This window comes from Geotrypetes seraphini, chromosome 1 (genome assembly GCF_902459505.1).
Source record: "Geotrypetes seraphini chromosome 1, aGeoSer1.1, whole genome shotgun sequence".
In the NCBI taxonomy this organism is placed as follows: Eukaryota; Metazoa; Chordata; class Amphibia; order Gymnophiona; family Dermophiidae; genus Geotrypetes; species Geotrypetes seraphini.
The window spans coordinates 17,190,395-17,217,796 of record NC_047084.1 but is presented as its reverse complement, the minus strand read 5'-3'; the positions used below and the strand labels follow the sequence as shown (position 1 = coordinate 17,217,796).

General features: G+C 39.1%; 1 protein-coding gene across 2 annotated transcripts in view; it reads right to left on the bottom strand.

The window, feature by feature from the left end:
- The window catches only part of HAPLN1 (hyaluronan and proteoglycan link protein 1), a 121,745-nt gene that overhangs the window by 27,598 nt on the left and 66,745 nt on the right, over positions 1-27,402 (bottom strand). The window lies entirely within an intron of this gene.

The following is a 27,402-nucleotide window of genomic DNA, read 5'->3' as shown; positions in this document are numbered from 1 at the left end:
ATGTGCATGCACATCTGGATGTGTGCTAGTGTATAAAGCATTCTATCTTGTTAGTCAATATTTAAGGATAAGAAGGATATGTATCGCATTGGAAGATTTTAAAGAGCAGGCTGAAATTTTGAAAATTAATTTTTTGGAATGGGACTATCCCAGTAAGGTGATTAAAAGGGCTTTTTTGAGAGCAAGATTTGCCTAGAGAGACCTGTTGATTCAAGAGCATATGTCAAGTGATCGGGAAGAGTCACTTATATGTGTACATCCGTTTTCCCCATTGAGTGGTAGAATTTTTTTCAATTATTAAGCAACTCTGGAATGTTTTGCAATTAAACCCACTGTTTTTGAATTTACCTATTGTTTCTTACTGTAGGGGCAGGACAGTAGGAGAATTCTTGTCTGAAAATAGATTTGAGAAAAAGGAGGGCAGGGGGGTCACATGAGATACGTGGACATTGTGACAAGTCCCACTTGGGTAGATCCAGTAACAAAGAAATTTGCTGCACCTGGGTCAACGACTTGCTCTAGCTGTAATGTAATATATATTATCCAATTTACTTGCAATTTACTTTATATAGGGTAGCCGTATAGACCAGTGAAGTTAAAATTAAATAAGGCACAAATCTTGCATACTGTACATACCTATAATTTTCAAGCTCCGTTGGATCAACATTGGGTTGATAATAAACACAATATTCAGGATTTAATATGGAGAGTCATAGATCAATATGTAGCATGGTGGGAGGGTGGTAATTTAGAATCAAAACTTAGCTGTATGCCTGGAAATTCAAAGCTGTGCCTTGCCCAGGCTTTGGCATTGTATTTCTGGGTTTGCGGAGTCAGCTAAAGCACTTAACCAGCTATTGATAGTTAAAAGGCTGGGAAGGCAGAGATTGTGCTCATGTTGGGTTTCTAAAATTCAGCTTAAATAATATACTATTAATTTATTTACTGATCAAACCTTAACATACTTCAGTGTACTGTATGTTGGGATACCAGTCCTGAGTTTTATTTCAAGTTTTTTTCTTTCACTTAGGGCTCGTTTTACAAAGGTGCGTTAGGGCCTTAATGCGCAGAATCGCGCACGCTAAAATGCTGTGTGCGCTAGCTGCTACCGCCTCCTCTTGAGCAGGCGGTAGTTTTTCAGGTGGTGCACGCTATAGCATGCGCTAATCCGGTGCGTGCGCTAAAAACGCTAGCGCAGCTTTGTAAAAGGAGCTCTTAGTTGATTTCATTTGTTTTGTTTGGATAAAGGTAATGGCGGAATAGAAATCTGTAATGTAATGTAATGTAATAAAGGCAACTTTTCTCTTTCTTTGTGATCTGATCTGGATCTACAACAAAAAGCCTCCAGTGATCTGCATCAATTGGATTATCAAAGGATATCAGGATCAGAAATGGCAAAACTTAAACCATAACTATAATCTGTGACATGAAGCTCATATCTTTAACTTATATTATCTCTAAATTTCAGATATCTTGCTGAATTTCTCTCTACATTAAGGGGTCTTTTTATCAAGCTGCAGTAGGGGTTTAACGCGTGTAATACCATGCGTTAAACCGCCAGCCGTGCTAGCCGTTAACTCCTGCATTGAGTAGGCGTTAGTTTTTTAGCCGGCTGCGGGGCTTAGCGCGTGATGAAATGTCCGAAGCGCTAACCCCGCTAGCGCGGCTTGATAAAAGGACTCCTAAAACTTTCGAATAATTTAACAGGAGTAAAATACAGTCATTTGATTTATCTCTCCAGCGAACAAAAGTGCCTTGTTAGATATTACTGTAGATATTGGACTTTAAGAACTATTTTAATTTGTTTCGAGATTTAAAATCACAAATTATAGTTAGATTATGCATTTCTACAAGACTGACTAACTGCATGTACGCTACAAAATCTCTGCTTCCTGGGAAGCAGACACTTCAAAGGGACTCAGGTGCTCATCAAGCATTATCTGTGTAATTAGCACTCCACTGTTAATTGCTGACAGAGAGCTCTGTAATCTTATCTGTTTTAAACAAGAATGTGCTTTGGTTTAGTAAGCCTAAATGGAGGAAAAGATCTCAGTAACACCTTTTGGGGATCATAGAATATTCACCCCCCAAAATTAGGTGATAGTTCTCAATCATCGATCAAAAAACCTCCATCCTGTCTTACAAACTATTAGTTTTAAGTTTGTATAATTAATTATATTCTTTATCCTTTTTTTCTTTTTAGAATTTTCGTATATTGTAAATTCGTACTCTTATGTCATCAAATAAATACAAACTAAAGCCAGCAATGATCTGGATTAGACTCTTCGACTATATATAAAGTGAACACTTATCTGAGATGAATGTAAGTGTCCACCTGCACAAAATAAGTGCCCGCTGTGGAAACAGAGTTAATGGTTTATCCAACTCTGTGCTGAACTCAACTAAAGTGAAAGAGGAAGATATCTTCTTTTTCAAGGGTCCCATGGCAACAAGAGGGCATCCATGGAAAATCAGGGGCGGGAAACTGCGCGGTGACACCAGGAAATTATTTTTCACTGAGAGGGTGGTTGATCGCTGGAATAGTCTTCCACTTCAGGTGATTGAGGCTAGCAGCGTGCCTGATTTTAAGGCCAAATGGGATCAACATGTAGGATCTATTCACAGAGGAAAGATAGGGGAGGGTCATTAGGGTGGGCAGACTGGATGGGCCGTGGCCCTTATCTGCCGTCTATTTCTATGTTTCTAAAGTGCTCAGTGCAATAATCCTCGACGGGTCCCGTTTCGCCCTGATAACTGGGCTTTATCAAGAAACAAGTGTCTATGTCTTGATGATCTATTTAGAATCCATCCCAGTTTTGATGATGATGAGAGTGTGGATGAAGGTCATGGCATTGTGCTCAGAAGCAAAGGCTGGATTTTAGTGACATTGTAGAGAAAGAAACGACAGGTTTTGGCAGTCTGCTGGATGTGTGAAGGAAAGGAAAGAGATAAGTCAAAGACAACCCTGAGGTTGCAGCCTAATGAGACAGGGAGGACGAGAGCATAATCCGCAGAAATAGAGAACGGAGGAAGAGGAGAAGTAGGTTTAGGGGGAAAGATAAGGAGGTCAGTTTTGGCCATGTTTAATTTCAGATGACAGCGAGACATCCAGTTAGCAATGTCCGACAGGCACTTGTTCACTCATCTATATGGTAATCTGTTTTGTAGAAAAGCATCAGCAGCATATCTATGTTATTTGAATGTTCTAATGACTGCATATTAGACATTTCACTGGTGTTATGCTGACATTGTATTATATCAGAAAATAATGGGTATACTGTGAAAGAACTAAGGCCAGACTTGCACGGTCTGTGTCCCGTAAATGGACATTCAGTTGAGGACAGGCTGGGGAGGGCTTTGATGGATGGGATGGTTAAGATGGACTAGAGTGAGCTTTGACGGAGACTCCAGTAGATAGAACCTAAGCACACTACCGGGTAGGGCTCTGGGTTTCTGGCCCAGACATATTTATGGAGCATGTATGGTAGGGCAGACTGGATGGACCATTCAGGTCTTTATCTACCATCATTTATTATGTTACTATGTTACTATCTATGTTACTTGAATGCAGTTCTATTAAATGTGTGTATTTTTGTTACTGTTTCATGGTAGATCTATTATTACGTTTCAAATAGCTGTTTTCAAGTTTACCTCATTTATTGTATTTATTTTTATATTTGGTCATTTTACTATTGTTATACTGTTAACAAAATTGTAAGTTTTATGTTAAATCATACCTGCTGTACACCCCATTGGGTGAATCTCTTTATAAGAGCAATTAATAAATCCCATTATATGGGGCACTGCATAAAGATAGGACTATTTGTGTGGTTACTCTGGCCAGTTAAGTGCAGGACATTGACACTTAACCAGCCAAATGCCTCCTCCATCCTCTGTATGTCTTTAAAATAGCTGGTTTTGGCATAGGCATTATCTTGCGAGGAGCCGCTGAAAAGTTCTCAGCCCAACTAACAAGGTTGGGGTAGTCTCCCATGGAATGAAAAAAGTGGAAAATCACTGGACTAAGTGTATAGACCTCAAAGGAGACTGCCCCAACTGTGTAGGCTGAGCGGCCCCCTCAAATGTGAATTTATGAACTGCCTAGAATGCTTGAGATACTGCGGTATATAAATCATGGAAATAAATAGATAAAATAAAAAGTGGACATTTTCAGCAGTGTTAACCATTTATGTTGCGCTGAATATCACCAGTTAGGCCCAAACAGGTAATTTAACCGGCCAGGAGCTACTTCTGAGTTCTGACCAGTTCAATTGCTTTGAATATTGACCCACATGTCTCTATCTTTGTGCCTTGCCTTTTCTGTAGATTTCATCTCTGTCCACGTACTCTCAAACCTCAAAGCTTCTGAAATGACAGTGGGAGCTAAGTGTAACTTCTTGTATAGGCTTATTACCTCAGCCTATTTACAGCCTTTTTAGCAATTTTTAGCACTTAACATGGCTGTGAAGATTCTCAAGGTTTATAATTTAATCCAAATTGGCCTGTCCATCTCTAACAGGTCTGCCTTGCCTATAAATAGGTTTTGACAGCCACATTTTCTCTAAATTTTGTGCAGAGCAGGATTGCTGTTAACCTATATCATCCTTTTATAAAAGAATTGATCTCCTTATGAGTTGAGTTAGTAGTATAATATGGAGAAGCCTAGATTAGAGAAAATCCTATTTATTTTGACAAGTAGAATAGCTTCAAAAAAGCATCAGTCTGGAACAGAGGTGAGACAGGGTCTACTGAAATGCAGTTGGTAAGAAAAAATTGGATTGATGGCTTGCTATCTGCTACCAATTACAGTGTTTCTATATTATTTTCTGTAAAGCACAAGAGACCATAGTTGCTCTACAAGAAATCTTTTCTTACAAATGACTGCCATGAGCATGGGAAGAATCAGGATTACAATTGCTAACATGCCTTAAGGACATAACACATGTTGTTTTGTTTTGTGTGTGTGTGTGTGGGGGGGGGGGGTTGGGGGAGGGCAAATATGAGTTGATTAAATGCTAAAATCATACATTGTCCTTCATGCAGATTTTGCACCGTGCAGGTTAAGTAATAATGAGATGCTAAACAGGAAAATGCATACAAAATGCTCATTATCATGCAGAATAAATAACAGCTTGGGCACACTTTTATAAGCAGTGTTTTTCATGGAAATATAAGCTAGTGTTTTCTTGTCTCCAGGGGATATCGAGCCATTAACATACAACCTGATGCTCTCTGGGAGCCTCTTAAAGGAGCCAGTGTTAGTAGACATGTACCCCCAAATCCCTATACAATCCAATTCATAACTGCCTGATCCAATCTGCAACCTGTAAATTCAGTGCCCAACCCACACCACCAACACTAATCCTCACCCCCATGACGTCCATGGTGGACTGTGGTGGTAGGTTGGAAGTAGTCCTTGATGGGTCCTGCCCCATCAGCACTTGGTTCTATGAAAATGGCAAATTTGTACCATAGTTTGGTAACTATCCCTGATACCTTTTGACCCTTCTTGAATTCCTGACCCTTTCACACACATGCCTTCATTTTTGTGTGCAGCTTGTTCATAATACTATTTTCTATGGATGTTTTTCATGTCTGCCTACTCTTAACCAGCAATAATTGGATGTCAGCAACCAATTGTTGCAGTTAATTAGCATCAATCAGGTTGATGAAATCAGGATAAAAAATGATCCATTTCATAGAGATATTCCATCGCTAAATGGCTAATTCATATTAAAGTAACTGGATATTGTCAGCTTAGTGACTGATCTACCTGTATATTTAGTACTTCCTGTGGCACCGAATATATGGATTGAGTCAAATGTCATGACCAACAATGAACTGTCTGAGTCTGAAAACTTTTAGTTGGCTATGCTGTGTCGGCATATCAATTAACAATTCGAATTACAATCAATGTGAGGAGGAATTTGGGGGTGATAGCATTAGAATTAACTACAATAGATAACAAAAAAATGTAAAAAATATTTTGGAAGAATTCTACTCTGCTACTTATGTTAACTAGAAAAGCAATTCTGGTAAGGGTCTATTTGACCATGCATTCAAAAAATATACTCTTGAACATCTGTGACCTCAAGAGTTAGAATTTAGATAGGTTAAGAAAGACCAAAGAAGATTATTCCTCTGTGAAAGTAATGAAAAACTGTACTATTCATCTTATTTTAGAAGTTCAATTAGGGTATGGCTAGGAATTGAGGAACAGAGATGCTGTGCTATAACCCCTTCCAAGAAACCTGAAGGGAAGATGAGGAAAAGGGTGAGTCTGGAGAAGAGCAGAAAATAGTGACCCTTATCCAACCCCTCTTCTCCTATTGTTCCTGTCCCTTGCCTCTCTACCCCTTTCCATTACTCCTCATTGCTCCTTCCTTTCTGAAGTGTGCTCTTGGGTAGAGTAACACTAAGAGAAAGGAAGAATATTTGACGCCAAAGGGAAGCGCTTCAATTCGTTCTAATCTAACACAAATATTCCAATTCCATTTCTAGAACAGGTTTTAACATCCAGGAGGTAAGCAAGGTAGCGTTATCAATTGACACCATTTTTAAGTTAAGTTGACCCAGTACTGGTTTAAGCTCCTTGGGCCTTATTTAGGCCCCCTTTTATCAAGCCACATTAGGGTTTTTTTTATCGCTGGCTGCTGTGGTAAAAACTCTGACACTCATAGGAATTCTATGAACATCGGAGCTTATACCGCAGTGGCTGGCAATAAAAAAAACCCTAATGTGGCTTGATAAAAGGGGGTCTTAATAATGTATATTAATGAGTTTACATGGTTTAGCATACATCAATGTGCAATAATGTAATAATGCATGTTTAATAATTGTGACAATGTGAAGTTCCTGTCACAGGCCAGCAGAGGGAGTCTGAGCAGTAGACAGAAGGAGCTAATTTGCATAAGATCCTGCAAAGGCCCCTGAAAGCTGTCCACTCACCCTGAGTGAAGTAAAGTGCTGAAAAGGACAGTTCCCAAGCTAAGAGCTGAGAAAATCAGGAGCTCCTTCAGGAGCCAGGTAACCATCAAAGGGAGAAATTCTGGCCTTGGCCTAACCCTTGGTAAGCCTGTCAGACTGGCTTGCCTGGTAGAGCTTGTAGCCTAAGCAGGGCTCAAGTATTAACTCTAAATTTGTGCTCAGTTAGCCTTGTTTTAATCGTACGAGTTGTACGTCCGATATATAGCAGGGCAGGCTGGTGAAATATGGAGCCACCCAATTACGGGCAAAGTATATCAAGCCAGGCATTTTACTAACTGCAACTCCCACCATGTTATATATCTTATACAATGCCCCTGCCCTAAGCTATATATCGGATGTACAACTCATACGATTAAAACAAGGCTAACTGAGCACAAATCTAGAGTTAATACGCAGAATGAGGCTTCCCCCCTGGTCCGCCATTGGAAATTATGTGGACACAGGTTAGTAGATTTGAAATGGAGGGTCTTATATGTTGTACAGATTGGGTGGGAGGGAGGAAACTTTGAACATATATTAAATCTTAGAGAACTGAGATGGATGTTCGAACTCCAGACTATGGCCCCGGAGGGTTTGAATGAAACCATGGACTGGATGGCCCAAGTGGACAGCTGAATTTTTTTAGCTGCCTCTGTCAGTAATTGATGCGATATCATGTGACTTTATGATGTCATAATGAGGGAGGGTTTATAGCACTAGTAGAGAACGCCACGGCCATTTTTGAAATGGCTGATGGCCGATGATATGAGGAGAAGCTATGCTGTAATATTCAGGTAAAATACAAGTTATTTTTAACAATTCTGGGATTATAATGATTATAGATTAATTTATTCACTCTTGGTTTTTGTATTTGTGCTTTTTAGTTCCCCTGATCTTGAGAAAGTCAGACGAAACGCGTCGAGAAGGGGAATGAACTTTGAATAAAGCTAAGTCCATTTTATATATATATTAAACATATGAAATAATAAATAATTGATAAATAGTGGAAAATGATACTAGGAATTATGAAGAATCCGACCACCTGTGTCTATTGATAAAGGTGAATATCTGAATTCCTAAGACATATTCAAAATGAAAAATTAGAAAACATTGATAACATACCCAATGTTGTTATGTGGTTGAGACTGTTGTGGTGAAAAGAGTGAACAATTGTGTTATTACCTAGGTCATTTAAAAACAAAGTTAGATACATATTAGATGTCTGAAATTTTAAACCAATAAATTAACAGTTAAAATGCTGGTAAAGTTGATTTATATAATATTGCCTAAAGGAGTTCTAGTCATTAATCTATATGGGTGTTTCCAAGTGGTTGTGTGATTTAAGAGGGAGGGGGTGGGGGAAGGAAAAGGGGAGATAATTGGTTCTGGATATGTTATAGTTTAAGGATAGTGAAGAATTATTTTTGGAGAGATATAATCATTTATTGGTTTATTTGGCTTAAGCTTCTGTGGTTTCAATTAATTAAAATTTATCAATGATATTTAAGTTGTTTTCCTTGAATGTTAATGGGCTCAATAATCCCATAAAAAGGAAAAAACCTCTTAATTTCTTAAAACAACAACAAGCGGATATATATTGCTTGCAGGAGACGTACCTGTCGGCTGCTGAGCTGCAAAGTTGTGTGTATGTGTGTGTTTGGGGGGGGGGGGGGGTCAAATGTGTTTTTGCCCTTGCAATAAGAAAAAAGGCTGAGGTGGCTATCCTTGTACATAAAAGATGCCCATTTACAATAAGGGTAATTAATACGGATCCTTTGGGAAGATAGATTCTAATTGACTTGAACTCTGGAAATGTCACTCTGAAGCTTATTAATGTGTATGCTCCTAATTCAAATCAGGCAGAATTTTTTAATTTAGTTGTGGCAGGGGACTTTAATGCTGTCATGGACCCACTGTTGGATAAACAACCAAAAGAGCTTATAAAATCTTTGGGTCTGGACAATTTAGTACAATCTTGTGGTTTAAAGGACATTTGGAGGATTCTTTACTACAATGCTAGGGAATTCTCATTTTGCTCCCATGTGCATAAATCATTTTCAAGAATAGATTATATTTTTGTTTCTGATTCATTAATTTGACAGGTGCCAAAATCTGGCATAGATCATGCTGGAGTGTGGATTGAATGTAATATGGTAGAATTAGAAAGTAATAGACCTGTATGGAGATTCAATAATACATTGCTTGCAGATTCAAATTTTATTGAAGAGTGCCATTTGAAAATGGGTGAACCTATTTCTCTGAAAGAATTACAAACAGCACTGAAGTCCCTTAGAGTTGGATCCGCTCCAATTGGTGATGGTTTCACTGTAAAGTTTTATAAATTATTCCAAAATGTCTTATTACCTCATCTTTTAAATTTATATCAGACCCAACTAAATAAAGGTTGCATTTCAGGTACTATGGCTGAGTCTTTAACTATAGTTTTGCCAAAGCCAAATAAGGATCATACGTTGGTTTCAAATTACAGGACTATCTCCTTGATTAATGTGGATGGAAAATTACTGGCCAAATTATTGGCTTTGCGATTGGCAAAGGCTCTCCCCTATAGTGTAGGTCTGCATCAAACAGTTTTCGTTGCTCAGAGACATTCGACAAATAATACTAGACTGGCTTTTCACATGCTAAATTTAATGAAAGCCGTGGAAGATCTGGCTTTCTCTGTGTCCTTGGATGCAGAAAAGGCCTTTGATCGAGTAGCATGGACCTTAATGTATCAAGCAATTGAATGGTTCAGTATTGGTTCTGGATTTATACAAATGATTCAAACCTTGTATAGTTCCCCTTCTGCCAGAATATATATTAATAATACTTTTTCAGAAAGTTTTCATCTGTAGAGGGGAGTTAGACTAGGATGTCCACTATCCCCTCTGCTTTTTGACATTGTTCTGGAACATTTGCTGTTGGCTATTCAACAGGCAGAGGGGATACAGAGTATTCCTTATGCAGGTCGGAATATAAAGTTTCTGCATATGCAGATGATATTTTGCTTCATTTGAGGAATCCTGAATCTACCATTCCACATTTATTGGATTTAATTGATAGATTTGGTAAATTTTCTGGTTATAAGATAAATTGGAATAAATCAGAAATTTTTCCACTAAATGTACATTGCCTAAAAGGACTATTTGATTCATTTCCTTTTATATGGAAGGATGAAGGCATAAAATATTTATGTATTCGGATACACAAAACTGTGCAAGAAACGATGAAAGTGAATAAAAAATTGCTATTGTCGAAGGTGGCAGAAATGTGTGAGCCCTGGAATCCTTTGCATTTGTTTTGGTGGGGGAGAGTTCAGAGTTAAAATGATGATTTTGCAGGTGGTTTGCTACCAAATGGGTATGGTGCCAGTGTTTTTCAGGGGTCCTTTTATAAGAAATTGAATGGTATGCTCACTAAATTTGTTTGGCTGGGCAAAACTGCTAGAATTGCTCTAGTATCTATACAAAAACCAATTGCAATGGGTGGGGTAAATTTTCCAAATTTTTATAGGTATCATCAGGCCTATAAAATGCATTAGGGAATATACTGGGTCCTTCCAGAGCTCAAAGATCATCTTTCTGATTGGCTGCACTTAGAATGGCAATTGATGCCTCCTCTGCGATTGCCTCCTGTGTTGAATATCAAGTTACCTAATTGTGTTAAGGACGAAAATATTTTATTTGATACATGGAAAACTTTAAAATTTATTAATAATTTGACTGAAATTCAAGTAGAGAAATCCACGTGTCAATCCTTATGGGTAAACTCCAAGATTCAAATTGGCAGGACGAAGATTGCCTGAAAGCATTGAATGCAAGTAGGCATACATACATTAGATGATGTTATATCCCATGGGAATATGCTTGAGTTTTCACAACTGAAACAGTCTTTCGGTATTTCTAAGACTCAAATGTATAAATGGTTGCAGCTGAAGCAAGCCATTCAGAAAGGGTTCCCTGAATGGCAAAATTTTAAAAATTAATATAGCTTGCAAGTCCTATGCTTTCAGACAGATTCCTTAGGGCATCTGGCCTCCTGGTGGTATACATTAATACCTGACCTATTTAATAAAAAAACCAAAGATGAGTCTAAAGGACATTTGGAGCACTGAGATTAAGCAGCATATTTCTGCATCTCAATGGCCATGAATTTGGACTTGGAAGATGAGTTGTACAATGCCAGCATCTATGAGACAGACTTGGTTGTTTTTGTTACATAGAAGATTCTGGACCCCTGTGCGTTTACAAAAATTAGATAATTCTAAATCTAATATATGATGGCATTGTCATGGAGATATTGGGACACTGGATCATCTGCTGTTCTTCTGTTCTTTGATACTCAGCTTCTGGAAGTCGATTTGTGGACAGATTCATGAAATACTTGATTCATCTTTTCCAATGACATATGAGATGGTCATATGTGGCACCTTGTTACATATCAAACTCCCAATGGATCGCTATAAATGTCGGCTGTTTTTGATTATGACAGGGATAGCCATTCAGATGATAACATGAAATTGGAAGAACTCTGATCATCTCAACTTCCCTTTCTGGTGGGCTAATCTATGCTTTAGTTACAAATATGAAAAATGAATGTGGAATTGTTAGGTAATAATAAGGTGTTTAAATTAGTTTGGTGCCCATTGGCAGATATTACTGCATCTATATAATTGATATCTCTCTTTAATATAGGTCTGTCTATTATACACATGCATATCCAGGAGGGTGTGGAGGGGGGGTAGTATTTTATTGTATTATGAATAATTTTGTTTACATCTTTGATTAGTAATAGGGTTGGGGGAAATGATGACTTTAAATTCTGTAAGTTAAAGGTGCTTCTTTCTGTTATTGTTATTTATTCAGATATATAAGAACATAAGAAGTTGCCTCCACTGGGTCAGACCAGAGGTCCATCCCGCCCAGTGGTCCGCTCCCGCGGCGGCCCATCAGGTCTGTGACCTGTGAAGTGGTTTCTGACCACTTCTATAACCTACCTCTAGTTTTATCTGTACCCTTCAATCCCCTTATTCTCCAGGAACCTATCCAAACCTTCCTTGAACCCCTGTAAAGTGCTCTGGCCTATCACACCCTCCGGAAGCGCGTTCCATGTGTCCACCACCCTCTGTGTGAAAAAGAACTTCCTAGCATTAGTTCTAAACCTGTCCCCTTTCAATTTCTCCGAGTGACCCCTAGTGCTAGTGGTTCCCCACAGTTTGAAGAATCTGTCCTTATCCACTTTCTCTATGCCCTTTAGGATTTTGAAGGTTTCTATCATGTCCCCTCTAAGTCTCCTCTTTTCCAGGGAGAACAGCCCCAGCATTTTTAACCTGTCAGCGTATGAAAAATTTTCCATACCTCTTATCAGTTTAGTCGCTCTGCTCTGGACTCCCTCGAGTACCGCCATGTCCTTCTTGAGGTACGGTGACCAGTATTGGACACAGTACTCCAGGTGCGGGCGCACCATTGCGCGATACAGCGGCATGATGACTTCCTTCGTCCTGGTTGTGATACCCTTTTTGATGATGCCCAGCATTCTGTTTGCTTTCTTTGAGGCTGTCGCACACTGCGCCGATGGTTTCAATGTTGTGTCCACCATCACCCCCAGGTCTCTTTCAAGGTTGCTCACCCCTAGCAATATTCCCCCCATTTTGTAGCTGAACATTGGGTTCTTTTTCCCTACATGCATGACCTTGCATTTCTCTACGTTAAAACTCATTTGCCACTTTTTTGCCCATTCTTCCAGTCTCGTTAGATCCCTTTGCAGGTCTTCACAGTCTTCCGTGCTTCTAACCCTGCTGCAGAGTTTGGTGTCATCAGCAAATTTGATAACCTCACATTTTGTTCCCGTCTCCAGGTCGTTAATAAATATATTGAACAGGAGAGGTCCCAGCAACGACCCCTGTGGAACTCCGCTCGTGACCCATTGCCAGTCTGAGTATTGGCCCTTTACTCCAACCCTCTGTTTCCTGCCTGCCAACCAGTGTTTGATCCATTGGTAGACATCCCCTTGCACCCCGTGGTTCCACAGCTTTTTAAGTAGCCGTTCGTGAGGTACCTTGTCGAAGGCTTTTTAGAAGTCAAGGTAAATGATGTCTATAGATTCCCCCTTATCCATCTGGCTGTTTATTCCCTCAAAGAAGTACAGCAAGTTCGTGAGGCACGACCTTCCCTTGCAGAAGCCGTGCTGGCTCGCCTTCAGTTGTCCATTGTTTTCTATGTGTTCACAGATTTTGTCCTTAACCAGTGCTTCCATCATCTTTCCCGGAACCGAGGTCAAGCTCACAGGCCTGTAGTTTCCCGGGTCACCCCTTGATCCCTTCTTAAAGATGGGCGTGACATTTGCTATTTTCCAGTCCTCTGGGATCTCCCCAGTTTTTAAGGAGAGGTTACATATTTGGCGAAGTGTTTCTGCTATTTCGTTTCTCAGTTCTTTTAGTACCCTTGGGTGGATACCGTCCGGGCCCGGTGATTTGTCGCTCTTTAGTCTGTCTATCTGTCTGAGGACATCCTCTTTTCTTACCTCTAGTTGTACCAGCCTTTCATCGTGGTCTCTGCTTATAATCTCCTCGGGTTCTGGGATATTGGATGTGTCCTCTCTGGTGAAGACTGACGAGAAGAATTTGTTTAGCCTGTCAGCTATCTCTTTTTCCTCCTTTATCATTCCTTTCCTGTCTCCGTTGTCCAATGGTCCCACTTCCTCTTTGGCTGGTTGTTTCCCTTTCACATACCTGAAGAAGGGTTTGAAATTTCTTGCTTCTCCCGCCAGTCTTTCCTCATATTCTCTCTTCGCTTTCCTGACCTCTCGATGGCATTCTTTCTGGTGTCTTTTGTGCTCTTTCTGGTTTTCCTTTGTTGGTTCCTTTTTCCATTTTCTGAAGGATGATTTCTTGTCGCTTATCGCCTTTTTAACTGCATTTGTTATATATATTGCACTGTTCATACTTGAAAATTAATAAAGATTAAAAAAAAAAAATCAGTTTCAGAAGTCTTAAAAAAATCTTTTCTGCAATTAATTAATGACCTTTTATCTGTCAATCACAATGATCTTTGTTATGACTCTTAATATCTGTAAACCGAGTCGAGCCCTCTAAGAGGGATGAATCAGTATATAAAACCAAAGGATTGGATTGGAATATTAATCAGCAGTTTATGGGTTCAAATATACATTTATTTCCTGTCTTGGTAAGTATGCATTGCAGACACTTGTTACATCAGGAGTGTTTTAGATCGTGGCTGTATGGGAATGGTTCATTTCCTAATCTCCTGAAGAAGCCTGGGGCGAAATGGGTACGTCGCGATCAGATATCAGAAGTGTATTGATTACAGCTACTGATTACAAGCTAAGTCACTGTTTTGATTTGTTTTAGAATTGTTGCATACCCTAGTTATACTTAACTTATGAATGGAGGGGGTGGTGAACCCATGATTGAAAAGACAAACCCATTGAATAGACCAGCATATGCTGCTCCATTGTGAATAGAGAAGGGTTCTGAGGTCCTTCCACCTTCCTCAAATAATTTTTGAGACATCCATATGATATCCTACAATCAACATAGGTCTGATGTATTTGAAATATTTATGAAGTATATCTAAAAAAGATTTTTTAACAATTTTGGGAAGATTTTATACCCGCTCTACTGTTTGATGTTTATCTTATAGATTATATGACCAGGGGAAAGAGAGTCCTTGAATTTAAGATTAGCTTGCATTTTGATCTCCATGTCAGTCTAGAAAATGTGAAGATTGCCACAGTAATAAATTTGGTGCATAAGAGTACAAACTTTTTTTTAATGATATAATCAGCACAAGTGAGTTTCTGTGGAATTACACGGCTTAGCTTTCCTCGGTGTCCATAGGACACGGTGCTTGAGAAAGAATAACGATTGTATGATAACAGAGGATCTGGAAGATCTGGGATCTTGTGACCAAAATATATTCCAATGATGAGAAGACAATGTTGAGTCCAGGTCTTTTTCCCCATACTTTTTGAGTGCCTATGCTGCTTCAGGACTTTCCGTGCTGCCCAGCTGTTCGGGGCTTCCCTTGCTGGCTCTGTGTGTGTGTCAGTCACGTTCTCCAATGACTGATTAGATGGGATTACGGCGGACCTCCGTGAAACTCTTTAAAATCCAGCTACAAGAGGATTTACCAATGTAGCTGTTCATGGTATACTGAGAACCTTACAACAACATATCATCTGTGCAAAAACTTTGATTTGACCCTGAACTATCCTAGGATGGTAATCATGGGAGATTTCAATCTATACAATACCACAGCTGTATTCCTGGACACAGTAATAGCACTAGGATTCACGCATGTGATAAACTCCCAAACAAATGAAAAGGGTCACATAATAGATCTGGAGACCACACTACCGAAAGGACATGCTGAGGATCGAGTCGGTTCAGCGAATGGCCACCAGGATGGTCTCGGGGCTAAAGGATCTAACGTATGAAGAAAGACTAAAGAAGTTGCGGCTGTACTCACTTGAGGAACGAAGAGAGAGGGGAGACATGATTGAAATGTTTAAGTACATCACGGGTCGCATTGAGTCGGAAGATGATATCTTCTGTCTTAAGGGACCCTCGACCACCAGAGGACACCTGCTGAAGATCAGGAGAGGGAAGTTTCATGGAGACTTCAGAAAGTACTTCTTCACCGAAAGAGTGGTGGATCAGTGGAGCAGACTCCCACTGCAGGTAGTTGAGGCCAGCAGCGTGACGGATTTTAAGAGTAAATGGGATGCTCACGTGGGATCTTTAAGGGAGTAAATTCGGTAGCGAATACTTGGAATGGGCAGACTTGGTGGGCTATAGCCCTTTTCTGCCACTATGTTTCTATGTTTCTTCTATGTTTCTATGACATCTCAGAATGCTGGGATAGCAGTATTGAAATTGTAATTCTATCGTGGACAGATCATTTTCTAATTAAGTTTCTCCTAAATGACCACCTGAAAAAAATGGTACTTCCAAGACTTTGGAAGGAGATCAGAGATTTATTTTTTTTTAATCTGACTGATGAGAAATTCCTAGAGGCCTTGTACTACTCAAAGAAGATGAAAAACAACTACAGTGTCAGAACAAGTTGATATTTGGAATACACACTTAGAGATTAGTGACATAATCAAAAAAGTTCATATGCCTCACTAACAAACACTCACCTTGGTTCTCTCCACAACTTTGGACCCTTAAATATGAAGGATCAAAACTGGAAAGGAGATGGATTAAATCTCACCTGGATAAGGACAGGCTAAGCTGTAGAAAACATATAACAAAGTACCGCAAAGTCTTAACAGTAGCCAAAAAACAATATTTCTTTCAATGCATCGAACAAGCTGCTAATTCAACCAAGCACTTGTTCAGCATAGTAGAAGGCCTACTGCATCCACAACAATAGACCCAGTCTACCCAGTCAAAACTGAACTACAATGATTTTTCTGCTTACAGAATTAATTGTCTCTGCCATGATTTACAGGCAGTCCCACCCTGACTCCAATCATAAGAACATAAGAATAGCCTTACTGGGTCAGACCAATGGTCCATCAAGCTCAGTAGCCCATTCTCTCGGTGGCCAATCCAGGTCACTAGTACCTGGCCAAAACCCAAGGAGTAGCAATATTTCTTCAGGAAGCCAAATGGTAACAGCGAAAGACTCTTAAGTCTTCCAGAACGAGTGTCAGTCTCTGGTCTAGCTTGCAATTCAGCTAGACCAGAGACTGACACCCATTCTGGAAGACTTAAGAGTCTTTCGCTGTTACCATTTGGCTTCCTGAAGAAATTTTGAAATGTGGCACATCAAGGCCAAAGAACTAAATACAAAAGATAAGTGCTTTTTCAATAATACAATCTTTCAAGTCATGCACATATAAAAGTGTGTTAAGGTGGAAGTTATGCTATGATTGGGTGGTGAGGTTTTTTGGGGACTCTCTGTCCCCTTTTTCCTCCATGTCTCTGAGCACAATCTATCCACTGATTAAAGTATAAGGATTATGGAGTTCCAAGAGGATTTGTAAGAAGTTACAGCAATTACACTAACGTGTTTTTTGTTTATTTTATTTACCGATTTAGGGCAAGCAGTCTTTCTCAATAACAGACTATGGACTTTTCCTCCAGGAACTTGTCCAAACCTTTCTTAAAACCAGCTACGCTATCTGTTCTTACCACAACATCTGGCAATCAGATAATCAGGAACAAACAAACTCACTCCCTCCTGATACAGGCATATGGAACTCTTTTAACGCAATAACAGAGGAGAGTCTTGACCAAATCCTAAGAGACCTTCGACCAACTGCCTGCTCCCTTGACCCCTGCTCATCAAAAATAGTGCAGCAGGCAAGCAGGGGCCTCATAGAAGGTGCCACAAAAATTATGAACTCCTCTCTTTCAAATAGGCAACTACCAATAGCATGTTGGTAGTTGCCTATTTGAAAGAGAAGAAGAACCTTGATCAGGACAAACTCAAAAATTACTGGCCAGTATCCAACATTCCATTTCTAGGAAAACATATAGAGCATACAATCGTGTCCAACTCAGTGATTGACTAGAAAAGAGAAACTAGCTAGACCCATATCAGTCTGGATTCAATCTCAGTTAAGGAACAGAAATGGTGCTTGTATCCCTGCTAGCTCAGTGGTTCTTAAACCTGTCCTGGGGAACCCCCAGCTAGTTGGGTTTTCAAGATTTCCTTAATGAATATGCATGAATAATATTTGCCTATAATGTAGGTAGTAGGCATCTCATCACCACTATGGGTACTGGCTTTTGGGGTACCACAAGGATGAATACTATCACCTATTCTGATCAGTAACTACCCCAAGCCACTAGCCAAACTGATTTGGTCAATGGACACTCAGTTCTACATCTATGCAAATAAAGTACAGCTACTCATACCCATTAAACCTGATTTATCCACAGTCCTGAATAAACTGACTACCTGTCATATATCAGTTCAAGAATGGGTTAAAAATAACAAGCCTTCCGTGAACCCAAGTAAACCTGAGCTTCTATGGGTCCCTAATACAAGTGAGCGCATACCTGACATCATAATTCCTTTTGGGAAATATGAACTACCCCTTAAATCACTAGTCAGGAACCTTGGAATACAGCTAGTTCTAATACTTACTCTTATCCCCCAAATCCAAGCAACCCTCAAGAGCTGTTTCTTTCATTTGAGACAACTATGAAGCCTCTCTCCTTACATTGGAAGGTAAATCTTGTCTCAGTTGTGCATGCCATGATAACATCAAGATTGGATTATTGTAATACATTCTGCACTGGGCTAACTACAAAGGGTCTTCACCAGCTTCAATTGATTCAGAATGCTGCAGTAAGACTAATAGAAGGCTGTAAGCAACGTGACCACATCACACCATTTTTGCAAAGGCTTCACTGGCTACCAGTACAATACAGAGCTAAATTTAAAATACTCACATCAAATCTCCAAGGCCCTCAAAAGAAATGGCCCAGAGTACTTGAAGAACAAGTTCTCCCTCTACACACTTCCATTAAGGTCCTTCCAAGGAGTATCCCTAATCACACCCTCTTCGAAGGCCGTCACATGATGTGATAACCACAGCAAGCCTTCTCCGGAGTAGATCCCACACTTTGGAATGCACTCCCTGAAAGGCTGCTCTTAACACAAGACTATCTTTACTTTAGGAAGCAGGTGAAAGCTTGGCTTTTCACCCAGGCCTTTAGTGGAAAGTAACAAACTTGCTAGTGACACTTGGCTGCACATACTATAGCAAGACATCTTTATCCAATCCTACAAACATAAGAATTTTCAAGCAACAGTCTGGCCTTTTATGCAACTTTCTTCAAATTAGTCCCTTATTTCTAACCTCTGTTTCTCTTTCTCTTCTATCTATGTCAGTGTCTCTCAAACTTTTTTAGCTCTGTCACACTAAATGGAGCAAATGTTTTTTTGCGGCACATTGTATTTGAAATTATAAAATTGCAAAACCAACAACAAAAAAATTGCATTTGAAAGTTATTTATTTACACTTCTTTAAGGTATGTATGGGTAATTGTAACAATGGTGAAACTAAAGTAGATAGAATAAAATTTCTAATTAGTGCGATGGATGTGCTTGTTTTTGAGTACAAATTAACTCAAAACACAGTTTGATAGATGACAAACAAACATGCATTTCATCATCCACTATCTGCAGTTCTCTTTTTTTTTCGATTTAATTTCTGTCAGAGCTGAAAATCCAAGTTTGCAAAGATAAGAAGATCCAAACGGTAACAAAGCCTTGATTGTAAGCTGCTTAGTTGCGTGATATCAAAAATTAATAAACTTGAAACTTAATAACTACTGCATAACCCCCCCTCAAAAAAAAAAACCAAAACCAACACCTAAAATTATTTGTCGTTAGTTTTCAAGGACCAATCACATCAAAGAATGATGCTTGTCTGGGGGTTGTATCCGTAACAGCAAGCACAACAACAAAGGTGACCAATTGGTGTTCAGTCCCTTTTATTGTAATGGACTTGACATGATCGTGTTTCGGCCTGTGAAGGGCCTGCCTCAGGAGTCTGTCTGACCTGGTTTCCTTTTGGAGCTGTGCTTCTCCTCTTAACCAAATGTGGTCTGAATTCAGGCTTCATCTGCAAGACATCCAAAGTCGGCAAACTGGTAACACTGCAAGATGTCCAAATTGGGTTTTTTTGAAAATTGCCTATTGAGATGTCTTGGCCAACAGGATATCAAACCCTTAAGACATCCAACTTTATTCACCATTTTCAACCACAAAACTGTCCTAGTTCATTTGGACAACTGTCTGGACCATTTGGACATTGGAGGGGCTAGCATTGTAATGGACTGGCCACATAGATATAGATCAGTGTTGCACCTTAGAGGGCATTGCTGTGAATTTCACATAAAGGATGCCAAATGTACATCTCAACATATGCCCCTTATAATTTATGCTTAGCCTTCCAAAACTCCCCCAAACTTTCTATAACCACCTGTCTACCACCCTTTTTGGCTGCTTATGGCACCTTTATGGCAATATAATATAATTTTGGGTGGGTTTTGGTGGGCTCACACTTTCCACCATAAATGTAGTGGTTAGAGTGACTTATGTACCTGGCTCTTCCTCTCTATGGCTCACCAGTCCACTCACCAGGCTACTTAAGACACCTGTGTGATACTCTTCTATGCTTTCTCATATTAGGTGCTGCTGTTTAGAAACAGGTATGCACTGTTTCATTCAGAGTTTTGGAGAGTGGGAGGGGGGTCAGTGACCACTGGGGGAAGGGTCATAACTTAATCCCTGCAGTGGTCATCTGGTCAGTTTGGATATTTTTTTGGCACTTAAACGCTTCTAAAACAGGTCTAGCTCAGAATGTCTAAATTCCATCCAGGATGTCTTGGGAAAGATTTTTAGTCTTTTCTCAAACATGAGGTGTTCCAAGTCTAAACCCACCCGAAGGCTGCCCAGAACACGCCTCCAACACTCCCTCCCCCCCCACACCCTTTTGTTTTGGACACACAGCGGCTAGGATTCCCCACAAAATGTCCAGAAAGACAGTTTCGAAAATCAGTACTTAGACATTTTGGAGAGAAAAACACCCAAGTGCCAATTTATGTTAATTTTTGGACATCTTAGAATTTTGAAAATGCCCCTAACAGTGCTACATGCAAGGGGGTGTATACATGAGCAGATCATAGGTGGGAAATTGATGGGGCTCCCACTTATGTGTGTAACCTATAGAATGCTGTAAGTTACATGTGCCCCTGTCAAATGTATGTGCCTCCAGTTACACTAGGTCTTTGTCTGGTAAAACAGCAGGCACATACATGATTGTAGCATAGAGATTTGGTTATGCTAATCGATTCGATTGTGTAAACTTTGTGCAATCGACAGTTGATGTCATATTTTGTTGAATTGTTTTACCTTATACTCATCCTGTATCTTTTTCATTAACTTTCAAGTTACATGGACTCCTGAGTAAGGCCAAATGCCAAAACACGGACCGTGTTGCATCCTTTTGACTCAGAAAAACAGGAGATACTAACTTCCCCAAAACTTAGAAAGTGGAAAAAACCAGCGAAGACGACTCTAGTGGTCAATGCCGTTTATTATGTATCAAGACTCGACACAATCGTGTTTCAGCCCCAAATGGGCCTGCCTAGGAGTCTGGAATCAGTGATGGAAACTCTACTATCTTTCTATGTCAGTCAGAAACCAATATTATAAAGCATAAACAGAGGCTTTGAGAGCCAGCGTGAGAGGTCCTAACAAAAAGTTTGGCTACAATCTTTGTGCGCAATTTTCTCCAAAGGATAGACTTTTTAATTGGGCCCTATTTATTATCATTGTCCATATGATATATCACTTTTTAATTGTTCTTAATAAAAGCTACTTTTACCATTTATAACTTTTTTTATTTGGATTTTTATTCTTCCTGTATCAACCTTTTATATTTTTCTGTCCACTAGTTTTGTGAATTGTTTTCCCCTTTTTTAGTTTCTTCCTTCCCTACTGACACCATCTTTGCAAAATGGTTCCATCTGAGTCCTATGGTTATGTTTGGGGTGGGGGACTTTTGACAGGTACCACTTGCCCTATCCTGTGTGAAAGCAGGCAATTTTACAACAAAGTTTACCTGCTTTTTTATGACTGGGAAAGTGAATCAAGTTTCTTGTGCAATTTTTCACTGGCAATGAGCAAGGTCATAGAAACATAGAAACATGACGGCAGATAAAGGCCAAATGACCCATCTAGTCTGCCCATCCACAATGTAACTGTAGCAAAATTTGCAAATCATAGCCAAAAACCAATGGTGTTTACTGTGGATTAGTATATTGGCTGCTTAATCTTCCAGTGTTAGAACGAGCAGGCTTGGCTTAAGTAAACTAGTGAGGCACTGATTCAAGTCACTTAACCTTATAAATCGGATTTGATTTATTCTTTTTGATATACTATTTTGAGAAAAAGTATTAAGCGGTTTACAATATATAAGCAAATTAAACAGTTATAGACAATTACATTTCACATTGAAACATACTGTAAAAAAAAATCATAAGCAATAAGCCTACATCATATAATTAAGTATTAAACTGCATAATAAACCATAAAAAAATTGGCCTGGAAAAGTTCATCCTTACCAATGGAATAACTAGCAATGCAGTAAACAAGCATTTTCCTCAAAGTCCAATGTAATTTGCAAATGGTTTAATAATGGTTTGCTCCAAAATGCTTTTGATAGAGAATAAAGATAATGTAATTCCCTCCTTCTCAGACTGAGATAAAAGGTATCCCTTCTAGAAATAAAATTTGTTTGTAGTCGCGGGTGTCCGAGGGTTAAAATTTATACCTTTCTCCAGGAGAGGGAGTGAATTACATAAAAAATAATAATACATTTAATGTAACTTGGAAATAAAAATAAATATTAAACATATAATAAAATAGATATAAAGAAGCACTAAGGACTCTAAATTGAAAATAGAAATAAAATTAGATAATGAAATTCAGCTTCCCCTCTGTACAGTTCTCAAAATGTCCAAATAAAATCTTCTTTGATCCCATTAATAGGGTTTCACCATCAGCAGTTACTATGTAGGCTTATCAGATAAGTATTATTTATTCTTTAAAATCCTTTTGGCCAGGGAAAACTAACTGATGTGTCTAAGAACACTTTTTTAAATAATTTATCTTACAGCCTCCAGCTTCTCAGGCTTCTGCTTCTTCCTCAGGTTAATGTATTTGAAGTTTTCTGTCCTTTCTGTGTAGAGGTACCACATTGGCGTGCTGTTGCTAGTAGATCCTCGCTCTCTGGAACCCACCTACTACACTGACTAAAATCAAATCAGAAAGAAAAACCTATCCTAAGGGCTCCTTTTACTAAGGTGCGCTAGCGTTTTTAGCGCGCGTATATACTAACACCAGCTCAATGGTGGTGTTACCGTCTAGTGCGTGCTAGCACAGCTTAGTAAAAGGAGCCCTAAGTCTAGAAACCCCAAAGATGCCTAAATACTTCCTTAGCTAAGAAAAAACAGATAATTGATGTTCCCTGTACTATTTCCCTTTCCATAATTTCCTATATATAATAATCACAAAAATCATACTATCACTAAACATTTCATGCATATAAATCTTTACCCCAAATCCCAATAATCTTTACAGAAAATATTCCCAGAAAGAGATTTCCAAGGCAGTTTCACAGCTTTGCTTCACCAATATTCTCTCACATTTCGCAGGAATCTGTCACAGGACATCTCCTAAAAATTTCTCCAAAAATCAGCACCACAGATTTGTTACTCAATCTCTCAAACATTTCCCAGAAGAATATCACAGGAAATCACATAAAATGTCTTCAGACTCTCAAACATTTCACAGAAGAATCTCGCAGAACAATATCAGCATAAATACCAAACTTTAAACCTGAACCAGAATTTCACAATCCTTCTCAAATTTAAATAAACCACCATAATTACCTTCTCACAAGGCACAGAAGCCAAAACACCTCCACACAGAACCAAGTCACCCTCCCAACTGTCAAATCTGACAGAAAGTTCAAACAGCTGATACTGATCTCTGCACAAGGACAGCAAACTTGTGCAGGAGATCAGCAACAGATTACCAAAACTGCACCAATACAAAAGATACACAAACCAAACTTCTCAAAATAGGACCCCCCCCCCCCCCCACTGGTCTTATATTCCAGATTTTCTTTGCTCAAAAACCCTTTAAAATCTTCTTTTAAACCCTGTTTTTGTCACTCAGGTAACTTTTAAACTTTTAACCCTGGTTATAGTAATCATCTTCCGAAATACTGGATAAGAAAGATCACTGGGAAAGTGAGCAAACAACTGATTCCAAAGAGCGGAGCCAACATACGAAAAAGCCCTTGTTGAAAAAAGCTTGATCACTTTCAAACCCTTCAAGTAAAATTGATCTTTTCAGCGAAGAATGCCAAAGCCTCGTTAATGAGCACCAAAAGCCTGTTTCACGGGTTGATTATACCAAACAAAGGTAGTATATCAAGAATCTAATAAACAAACAGAAACAGAAACATTTCAAACTGTCTGCGTTCGCTGACAACTTAGGAGCAACACAGTGGCAAGTGATGAGAGCAAAGGAACCTGCTCTCGCTTCTGTGTTCACAATGGAGATACTAGGGTGGATAGGAGCTGGTGTGTGTGTATGTGTTTGTGTGTGGGTGGCTGGGTGTAGATGTGGGTTGTGAACTGAAGCTGGAGCTAGGGGCTAGATGCTGAGAGAAGGGGGTTGGAAGATTCAAACTGGGGCTGGGGCTAGGGCTTGGGAGAAGGAGGCTGTCGTTTCAAGCTGCAATATGGGATAAAGATCTGAATTCTCTACTATCGACCTCTTGCTCATATCAGCATTTTAGGAGACAATTGAAAATGTATTTGTTTACAAGATTCTTAGGAAATTAATGTATTACATTCAACTGTATATGTGCAGGTTTTTTAAAAAAAAATTATTATTATTCTATTTTGTAAACCGTATAGAACTTAATGGTATTGCGGTATAGAAATACATTTTATGTTATGTTGTGATACTGGAGCTGCAGTTGGAGGTTGAGCCTGATTGTGGATGTTGATGCTAGGAGAAGAGGTCTATGGGCTGATGCTGAGCTGGGGATGAGACAAGAGAGATGGAGGTCAATGTTGGGGCTTGATGGATGGGAGAAGAGGTCTGGTGTGGAAATTGGACTGAGGGCTTATCCTGATGTTGGGTGCTCATGCTAGGGCTGAGAGCTAGTGGAAGGGGGGTGGGGGGTTCATCTTAGTGCTGATGGCTGATGGGGCTGAGAACTGGGAGATGATACAGAAAGCGGGGAGACTATGACAGATACTCTTAGGGGGAAGAAGCAAAGGCTTCAGCAGGGGAATGTGCTAGGGAAGGTTTTGGAAAAAAGGCAAGGCAATGGAAGTTTAGAAAAAGGAATAAAGAGGTAGGAAGGAAGACACTGAGAATATAGGAATGTGGGAGTGGAGGGCCTCTTGAATTAGGTAGAAAACTAGATGAAGACTAAGATTGGCTGAGTAATGCAGGACTCAGTTCTTAGCTGGGATTGCAAGTTAGTACTCAGGAAATGGATAGTATGAAATTGTGGGGATGGGCGTAAGGTAGACTAAGAGATAGTCTAATGTAGTCTAATCTAATCTAATCTTCAATTTATTGGTTGTTCTATGCCTGTCTAGGTTCAAGGCAATTTAGAAATCAACTTTACTTTATGTATAGGAGTTACAACAATGACATATAAAGTAAGCAGTATATTATGAAGTAGTTACCAGTGATAGGAGATGTAGTAATCATTCAATAGAGGGGAACATTGAGCCGCCATTAGAATTACAGTACAGCAGTTTAAAGTACAATACAGTTGAGGTCAGAGATTATGCAGAGTAGGTAAATAGGTGATGAGTATGAATACAACTGTGAGATTTAGTGCAGCATAATGAAGTTTAGACAGCTTGCAGCACCAGGAAGTTTGGGGAAGGGTTGGGACTCGGAGGCAGTTGAAAGAGACAGAGGGCTATGGAAAAGACAAGAGAAAAAGGAAGGGTGAGTTCTTTGAAAGAGGTAAGAGACAGTAGAAATGGGAGACTGCGCTCAAACAAATAAACAAGATTCGAATTTTAGGTGTCATCCTAGATGAAAATCTAACCTATCATGACCACGTCAGTCACGTGGTTAAGGCCACTTTTTATAGATTACGTCAAATACGATCTATCTCAAAATTCCTTTGTCCTAAATCTTTAAATATACTAATTCATTCAATGATTATCTCTAAAATTGACTATTGTAATGCTTTATTCAAGGGAATGGCTCAAAAAGAAATTAGAAGATTGCAAATTATCCAAAATGCTTCTATCAAATTAATTATGGGAGCCAAGAAGTTCGATCATGTCTCTCCATTACTCCAAAAGGCATATTGGCTCCCAGTTGCACACCGAATCTTATATAAATTATCCTTACTCACTTTTAAATCGCTACTATACAAAACCCCAGCTTTTATTTACAAAGTTTTAATTCCATATACTTCTCCTAAAATTTTAAGATCCAATGAACAGCTTTTATTAGTCATTCCCACTCTTAAAACCATAAATACTCGAAGACAATACATTTTTACTGTTACGGCACCACAGATTTGGAATTCACTTCCACTTTATTTAAGAAAGGAGAAGAATCTGGATAAATTCAAGAGCCAACTTAAGAGTTTTCTTTTTAAAGATGCTTTCAATATCTAATTGAAACGCTAATTGCTCTTTCTATCTGCTCTCTATTTTACCTTTTTAAGTATTTTATTTCCAATACTTTTATGTTTTTCCCATTCCTTTTGCATTTTACCTTAATTGTTCTCTCTTTCCTATCATAAATTGTATTTCTTTCCCTTCTACCCCATTGTTTCCTTGTAATAGTTTTAATTACCTTGTTTTAATTTGTCAGTTTTTAATGATTTTTATATTGTTGTTTTTGTTTACCTTGTATTTTTTGTATATTTTAAAAATTTATGTTATTATTTGTACATCGCTTAGTAATTGTGATAGGCGATTAATCAAATAACTAATAAACTTGAAACTTGAAACTTGAGAAGGGGGAATGTGAGTCTCAATGAGGGGGGGGGGAACCAGAAAGGAAATGGAGGAAGAGAGGGGATGAGTGACAGGCAAAGAGCTGGGTCTGGTAAGGGAATGAGAAGATGATGCTTGGGAGGGAATAAGTAGAAAGGGTAACCATTGGGGAACAGAATGTGGGTGAAAGCTATGGGAAATTGGATGCTGGGATAGGAATAAGACAGGTGAGAAATGGGAGGACAAGGGAAATAAGAATAGGTATTGGAAATCTGCTTAGTAGGAGCAAGAGGAAAAGGAAGAGACTGAATTCTGGAAAGGGATAAGAATGAATAAAATCTAGCTATAGGTAGATAAAAAAAGCAGATAAAAGAATGGAGAAAAAGCAAGGAAATGTCAGAAACAGATATAAGAGCGGAAGGGAAGAAGGTGGAATGAAAAAACAAAACAGAAAATGGAAACAAAATCCTGGAAATGGACTTAGGAGAAAACCAGTAAGAGGATATGTCAAAAAGACACCAAACAACCGGGAAAAAAAATGATCGGAAAACACAGGTACTTTTTGGTGTTGGTCCATTCTCATAGTATGAGTCCTACATCTGTGCAGTTCATACCACAAGAATGGCACCATGATGGATACACAAAAGTGCTGCAATTCCTTGAGATGACCCTAGAAGTCTAGCAAGGAATCATCAGTTTTTAGTAGTTAGGAAAACCAAGTGAGACACTATGGGCTCCTTTTACTAAGGTGCGCTAGCGGTTTTAGCGCGCGCACAAGATTATCGCGCGCTAGCCAAAAAAATTACCACCTGCTTAAAAGGAGGCGGTAGCGGCTAGCGCGTGCTATTCCATGCGTTAAGGCCCTAAAGCACCTTTGTAAAAGGAGC